Here is a 7,465-nt window from a genome sequence, read left to right as displayed (position 1 = left end):
AAGTGACGCGATCGCATGGGGTATGCGATCGCGTGGGCATCTTGTGCAAAACGCACAATGGGCACACGATTCCAGCTCAACTTTCTGGACGTTGGATCCTTACGCCGATTTCCATATCACGCGGCCGCATGGATGACGCAGTCGCGTGGGTAGTGTTTTTCGCAATATGACGCGATCGCATGAGTGATGCGGTCGCGTCGCGCACCCCTTTTTTTTATGCACAATGCAGGTTGCAATGCTTAATGTGAATGCTATGCATGATTCCAGGTTTAATAGAATAAAATAAAATTAAACTTTAAAACAAGCAAAATGAAATAAAAATTGAAAAATGAACGATCATACCATGGTGTGTTGTCTCCCACCTAGCACTTTTAGTTAAAGTCCTTAAGTTGGACATTGGAAGAGCTTCCTGTTATGGCGGCTTATGCTTAAATTCATCTAAAAATCTCCACCAATGCTTGGAATGCCAATAGCCTCCGGGGTCCCAAACTAGGCATGTAAAGCTCCTGAGCAGCTTCAAACAAATTTTTAGGCTCCCGGGATGACGAATGTCGGAATAGATTCCAAGATCCCAAATTTTGCTTTTAAATCCGCCTCCGTCTTGATCTATATTTTTCCATCCAGGCGGTTTAGAAAGTAGATTCTCACCATGGTGACCAAACATTTTCCTAGATCCATTCAATTGAACATGATACCAATCCGTGCACTTCAAGTTGAAGCGTGGAACCTTATTGATCCTTGTGCACCAGCTCTGAGCACGAGCCATTTCCCTCTTACTCTTAAAGCTGCAGAGAGCTCTAAGCTGGCCATCTGTTTCAAACAAACCGTATTCAAGTGAAAAAGTAAAGTTGAAAGTTAAGGATTGTACCCACTTGAAGCTTGTATTGGGTGGTAATGGCCTTGGGGAAGGTGTTTCCAGTGGTTCTGTAAGTTCTACTTTCTTGTGCTCTTCTGTGAATTCCTCCACTTCTTTGCAAGATTCTTCAAATGCATCTGTGTCCTGGTCAAAGTCTTCTGTGTCTTCCTCATCACTCGAGTCATAGATTAGAGGTTGAGAGAAATCTACCTCTGCATCATCTTTGTATTCATTTGGGGAAGATTCTTTGATCTCAGAGAATTCACTTGCGGATGCAAGTTCATTACTAAGAGAACTTGACTTGTGACTATCATCATCAAGGGAATTTGTGTCCTGGGTTATTCCGTCTAGTTCTTCATAAACGACTTGCCTTGGGGATTGTGTACTGTCCTCCTTAGCATCAACTGTAACGTCCTTGACGGAGTTCTCCTCAGCTCTGAATTCCCATGGAGGTTCAGCGTCTCCTAGATCTTCAACCAACTCTTCTTCTTACGTAATGACAGCTTCTTCTACTTATTCTAGTACGAATTCATTCTCTGTCTTGTCCACTGGAGTTTCTAGTATTTTCTTCATGCTACGCTCTTCGTTAGATTGTCCACACGGGGCTGTGGTTGGTCCTTGAATGTTCGAACGTCTAGAAGCTAATTGAATTACTGCTTGCTCCAGTTGTCGAATGGTTGTTTGAAGCTTATTTACTGTTTCCTTGAGGCGAACCTCTAATTCTCGGGGTGATGGATTTGGACATGAAACATAGGAAAGTGGTGGTGCTTGGGAGTGATTGGATTGGTACTGGGGTAAATAGGGATCATGTGGTGGCGAATGGTGAAGAGAAGCTTGTGAGTGTGGTGGTTCGAGGTTATGTTGAGAGGATGGTCTATAGGCACGGGGTGGGCTTGTTGGTAGTTACAAGGTTGTCCACCATATCTATCAGCTGGGTATGCATTGTAGAATGGTCGTTGCCCATGATATCTTGGAGGGTGTTGTTGCCTAAAGGGTTGATTAGATCTTCTTGGCTCCATCCATCCTTGATTGGTCTAACCTTGATACATATTCCTGCTGTAACTTCGATTTCCTTCAACAAAGTTAGAACCAAACTCAAAGCGAGAAGGGTGAGAGTTCATAGTAGCAAATAAAATTAAAAAGGAAAAACAGAAATAATTAAACAAGTAAAAGAAAAATATTTACAATAACCAATAATAAGGCACACGTTAGCAGTTCCCCGGCAACGGCGCCATTTTGACGAGAGGAACTTTTGCGTGATCTAAAAATTTGCGGATAAATCCTCGTTGCAAGTATAGTTTCTAAACCTTCAAAAGTCCTTTCATACAAATGTTTTGGTTGTCACAAGTAACAAACCCCTTTAAAATTGTTAACCGAAGTATTCAAACCTCGGGTCGTCTTCTCAAGGAACTGCAGGGAAGTATGTTCTTATTATTGGCTATAAAGGTTGTAAATCGGGGTTGAGAGTGAGGAATAAGTATGACAAATAATTTAAATGGCAATTAAAAATAAATAAATAACTGCAAAATAAACTTTTGGCAAGGTATGAGAATTTGGAAGTCCAGACTTAGTTACCCTTATAAAAAATAATGAAAGTTGAATCTTAATTCCACTTAGTCAATCTTTACTAAAGCAAAGGAAAGTCAAGGGACTAATTAGTTTGATCTTCGAATCCTATTTATTTCCTAAGAAAGGGTTGGGATTATTGAAGTTCAGTTCAATTAGCAAAGATAACAGTTATCAATTATGTTGAGATAAGATAACTCCTGAGTTACTACTTTCGTAACCAAGACCAAAAGAGGAAAAAGTAAAATTGCTGGAATAAAAATGTCTTCAGATTGGAAGCAATGGTGACATAAATAAAAGAGAGCAGTAATAAACTGAAATACCTCAATTAACATTAATTCAAATAATCTGGAACATAGAAGAATTCATAAATTAAATGGCAAAAGTAAATAATCAACTAAAGTAATGGAATGAATAAAAGTAAAAGGGAAGCTTAAAGCAAAGGAACATTAAACCTGGGATTGAGAGTCACTCCTAAAACTAAGAGAAGTCCTAAATCCTAAGAGAGAGAGGAGAGAACCTCTCTCAAAACTAGATCTAAATCATGGAAAGTAACTAAATTGGCGAGCTCTCTTTGAAAGGATGCATTCCCACAATTTATAACCTCTGGTCTATGCCTTCTGGACTTGGATTTGGGCCAAAAAGGGCTTCAGAAATCGCTGGGAGCGTTTTCTGCAATTTCTGGTGCGTGGCCTCTGTCACGCGTCCGCGTGGGTCACGCGGTCGCGTCATTTGGAGCTTTTCTTGTCACGCAGTCGCGTCAGTCATGCGGCCGCGTCGCTGTTGATTCGCGCTTGGCATGCGTCCGCGTCGCCCATGCGATCGCGTGGATGCCAGTTTCTCCAAAAACTCCGTTTTGTGCTTTCCTTCCATTTTTGTATGTTTTCTTTCCATCCTTTGAGTCATTCCAGCCTTAGAAGATCTGAAACTACTCAACACACTAATCACGACATCAAATGGAAATAAAGGTAATTAAAATAATTAATTTTAAAGCATAGGAAACATGTTTTTCACATACATCACATAATAAGGAAGGGAAAGTAAAACCATGCAATTAATATGAATAAGTGGGTGAAGGATTGAATAAATCACTCAAATTAAGCACAAAATATATCATAAAATATGGGTTTATCACTTCTCCAGCTTACGAATGAGCCACACATGTCTCAAGGGATGGTCAACTTTGATTACAAGGTCAATTGCTTTAACCTTCCTAGATCATTTTCCCCCGTTTTTGGCATATATTGTATTAGGGTGACTTAATGGGAGTTTTATCGAGCTGTTGATTGCTGCGTGATTTTGAGATTAATACCTGAAGATTGGTGTTGTGGCTCAATGCAAGATTCTATTAATGCAAGATTATAGATTTGGTGAGCCTTCTGGTTTTTCTATTAATGCAAGATTCTAGATTTTAGATTTGTAAACAACTGATTCCTCTTTTGTTTTTGTAGGATATCATACATTCAATGTCACATGATGCTCATCCTATGGGTGTGCTTGTTAATTTCATGAGTGCTCTCTCTGTACATCATCGTGATGCTAATCCTGCACTCAAGAGTAAGTAACACAAAAAAAAAAAATAGTTTCCTAGCTTTTCAACATTTTTTCATCTAGCTCTAATAATTTCTTTTAAAACCCTTTATCATACTTCAATGCAGGGTCTTGATGTTTACAACTCAAAGCAAGTCAGAGATAAACAAATAGCTCGGATTATCTGAAAGGTTTGGTCACTCCATTCTCTCTATTTTTTTGTCAGTATCTGTGGTTTATAGCTTTTACTTATGTGTGCTGAATTAGTCATTGACCAACCTGTTTCAGTCTCAATCTTATATAAATCACACAGTTTTTCGAGTTTGTGGTGTCTATTGACTTGTATGATTCACCTTTGGGAATAAGTTTAACACTTCCACACATAACAAGTTTGCAAGTTTTTTATTAGAATGGATTTCTATAAAATTTTCGTTATCCATTATACTTCTGTTTGCTTAAATGGTTACTTCAAGATGAAGCCATTCACCAGTTGGCTAAATGATTTTTAATATGAAGATTATTTAGTAATAGTCATTGTTATAACATCTTATTTCTTAATGTGTTACACTGATGCATCCATATCCAGCCTGGAGTTACTTAAAAGCATGCTAAAGAAGGAACAGAAAGTTCCGCTTTCTGGTTTGCTCTTGGAGGAAAACAGAGTTACACCAGCAAAAAAGTCAACAATGACATTATCATAGAACCACATTTGTTTAGTATCTCTTTTAATAGAGGTATCATCATATAAGTACTTCTCCATATAATTATGAAACTCCATATTTGTTTAATGATATTCAACTAAGCTAACCATTTCTATTTTGTATATTCTTATGCAATGTAGATGCACTAGGAAAGTTTCAGGTGAGTTTGTGATTACCACATTATGTAAACTTTCACACTCTTGCTAGGAAACCAGTCAGCAGTAACTCTGTAACTATAGGTTTTGTTTTTCTTCTAAATCTACCTTTTACGTTACTCTCCAGGCAGAGGAGGTGTACAACTTTTTCCAAGATGATTTGTTAACAGAGGACATCCTCATACTAGACACGCATGCAGAAGTGTTTGTTTGGATTGGCCAGTCTGTGGACCCAAAAGAAAAACAAAATGCTTTTGAAATTGGCCAGGTAAACATGCTCAACAGATTCGAGCATTTATTTCTCATATTGTCCTTTACTTGATTTCTTCTGGAAAATTTTCTCAAAGCTATATAGATAAGGCTGTATCACTAGAGGGACTATCTCCTCAAGTACCGCTATATAAAGTAACAGAAGGGAATGAACCATGCTTTTTCACAACATACTTTTCATGGGACCATGCTAAAGCTTCGGTATGTGCTACAACATAACAGAATTTCAATTTTTTATTTGTCTTATTTTTTTAGAAATGACTTTGTTCTGGCAATTATTATCATCTGCAGTTGTTGATTACAGTTTTCTGCATGTAAAAGTTACTATTATATTTATTATAGTGCTACATAATGCTATCAATACATATACTTAGCAGAAGTATATCAGATATATGTGTGATTTTTGAAATTGATTAGGTAATCCATGTGCATGTCCATGTTTCAAAATGAGCCACCTTATGGATTATTTCCTGATGCAATGCAGGTTCAGGGGAACTCTTTCCAGAAAAAGGTGACATTACTCTTCGGGATTGGCCATGCTGTAGAGGTATAGACCTGAGTTATTAATTCTGATGACAAAAGTTTTGCTATTTTTCTTACTCTAATGCTGTACAGTAAATATGTTGTGCAATGAATATCTGTTTAACTATGCTTGCTGAATATGTTGACAGAAAAAGTTTAATGGGCCAAGTCAAGGGGGACCAAGACAAAGAGCTGAAGCTTTGGCTGCCTTGTCTAATGCCTTTAATTCTCTTTTGATATGACATCCAGTATGGTATGACAACATGTTTAAGATTGTATAAACTATGTTTTTCTTTGTTGTTTTATAGTCAATGAAATTCAACCAAAAGTAGGTTCTCCTAACAAGAGGGTGTAGCATAATGATGAAGCATTTAAGCATATTGTATATGGTATCTTTTTTTTTGTTATTAGTGGTAAATTTAATAATTATATTTAGGTAGGTACAGGTTCAGGTTTTTCCATCTTTGCCGAAAAGAAAATTGAAGGAAATAATATCATAGTATTTAAATTAAATTTGCCAAAAAGAAAAATGAAGGAAAGATATCATAGTTTTTAAATTAAATTGAACATCTCCAAATCAAGTCACAGATCATGATGATTTCATACTCCGTTGGAACTTGCCTTTCTTTCTAATACTTTCTACTCTCAGTCATAGGATAGATTGAATGGGCTGAATCAAGGAGGACCAAGACAAAGAGCAGAAGCTTTGGCTGCTTTAAACTCTGCATTTAAATCATCATCCGGAACCAAAAGTTCTAGCCCTAAGACAACTGGAAGAAGTCAAGGATCACAAAGAGCAGCAGCAGTAACTGCTCTCTCTCAAGTTCTTACTGCTGAGAAGAAGAAACAATCACCTGATTCTTCTCCTGTGGCAAGCAGAAGTCCTGTTGTGGAAACTAGCACTTCCCGTGAGAAATATAGCTCTTATTATCTAAGTTAAATGTGTCACAAAAGAAAGATTAGCTATTATGAGAAGGTTAGAGTGTCAAGTAGTTCTACTGCAGTTCCACTCCCACCGCCACCGCCGCCACCCTCAATGTCTTCGGATGAGGACTATGATGATGATGAGGATGAAGATGACACTAAAGACTATATCTGATAGTTTTAGTATGGTTGAACAATATACTAGGAATTATAGTTGATGATTAATACATTTTGTTTATGTTTTGAATTATATTGACTTGCTTGTTTATAGTACTTCATAATACGATGAATTTGTTTATTTTTTGAAATATTATAAATATTCGAATACAAATTAGATAAAAATTTGTATTAAATTTATATTTATTTTGTATGAAAACAAGTTTATTTTGCAATTAGAAAAATAAAAAAAGATTCTATTTTACCTTACTGACGGATTTATCGACGGATTTTCTGTCTGTAATCAGAACGTGGGATGATTTTCCAAAGTTCAAATTATAGACAAAAAATCTGTTGGAAAATCCGTCTGTAATTACAGACAGAAAATCCGTCTGAAAATTTGTCTGTAATTACAGACGGAAAATCCGTCGGAAGTTTGTCGCCTTTGGAAAATGGATAGAAAATTTACAGAGGGAAAATTCGTCGGTAACTGGTAAAAATCCGTCAGTAATTTTCTGACAGAAAAAAAATCCGTCGGTAAATAATTTTCGACAGGGTTTTTACAGAGGGACAAAATCTGTCGGTAATTTCGTTGGTAACCAAGAATCCGTCTGTAATAAAGACTAAATCCGTCTATAAATCTGTCTGTATTAATCAATTTTCTAGTTGTGAATTATTCATTTTCCTTTTGATGGTTAAATGCTGGCCAAATTTCAATAAAAGTGCTGGTTCCCTAGACTTTCTTTTGTCGAAATATATTAAGTACAAATAAAAAAGACTCAAAC

The 7,465-nt window shown here is 36.7% G+C and overlaps 1 long non-coding RNA gene across 1 annotated transcript; it reads left to right on the top strand.

The window, feature by feature from the left end:
- Positions 1-4,537: 4,537 nt before the first annotated feature.
- Positions 4,538-6,832, top strand: LOC148563839 (uncharacterized). Its single transcript, XR_015883602.1, has 6 exons — positions 4,538-4,686; positions 4,803-5,076; positions 5,156-5,279; positions 5,496-5,625; positions 5,756-5,853; positions 6,250-6,832. It is a non-coding gene; the product is annotated as an uncharacterized LOC148563839 (long non-coding RNA).
- The last annotated feature ends 633 nt before the right edge of the window (positions 6,833-7,465 follow it).

This window comes from Arachis ipaensis, chromosome B5, assembly GCF_059453495.1.
Source record: "Arachis ipaensis isolate K30076 ecotype BB chromosome B5, ASM5945349v1, whole genome shotgun sequence".
NCBI classification, from domain to species: Eukaryota; Viridiplantae; Streptophyta; class Magnoliopsida; order Fabales; family Fabaceae; genus Arachis; species Arachis ipaensis.
Note: the sequence above shows the minus strand (reverse complement) of the source record. Positions and strands in the feature narration are given on the sequence as shown.